Consider the following 458-nt stretch of genomic DNA (forward strand, 5'->3'; position numbering starts at 1 on the left):
TAAACAATGTGTTTAGTTATCTAACTACACCAAATGACTCAAATGGTGAGCTAATAGGGTTTTGGAAATTTTCAGTAAAGCATTGCCACACATCTCTTGCTTGGCCCATCATCAGAGGCCAACAGCACCTTGTCTGATACTGAGAAAGCAAGAGGCATGAAGGACTCAAAATCGTGGCTCTGGTCTTAGACCAAGAACAGAAAAACCCAAGGTTTTCCTTTCTGGTGAGGGCATGTTATCTTCATGTTGTCCAAAGTTTTGATGAGGTCATATCTGTGAATCTATTTTATAATCAGGCTAAAATTGGTTTCTCGCATTTAATGGAAGTCCATCTGCTTGCAGACAGGGTGTGTCTCTAGCAGATGGGCAGTGTCTGAATCACTAAATCTTTTACAAATTACAACACTGGGACTTGGGTGAGCCCCAAGATCCATCCAAGTCATTGCTTACATACTAGG

Source organism: Nestor notabilis, unplaced genomic scaffold (assembly GCF_000696875.1).
Source record: "Nestor notabilis isolate BGI_N333 unplaced genomic scaffold, ASM69687v1 scaffold16071, whole genome shotgun sequence".
Taxonomy (NCBI): domain Eukaryota; kingdom Metazoa; phylum Chordata; class Aves; order Psittaciformes; family Psittacidae; genus Nestor; species Nestor notabilis.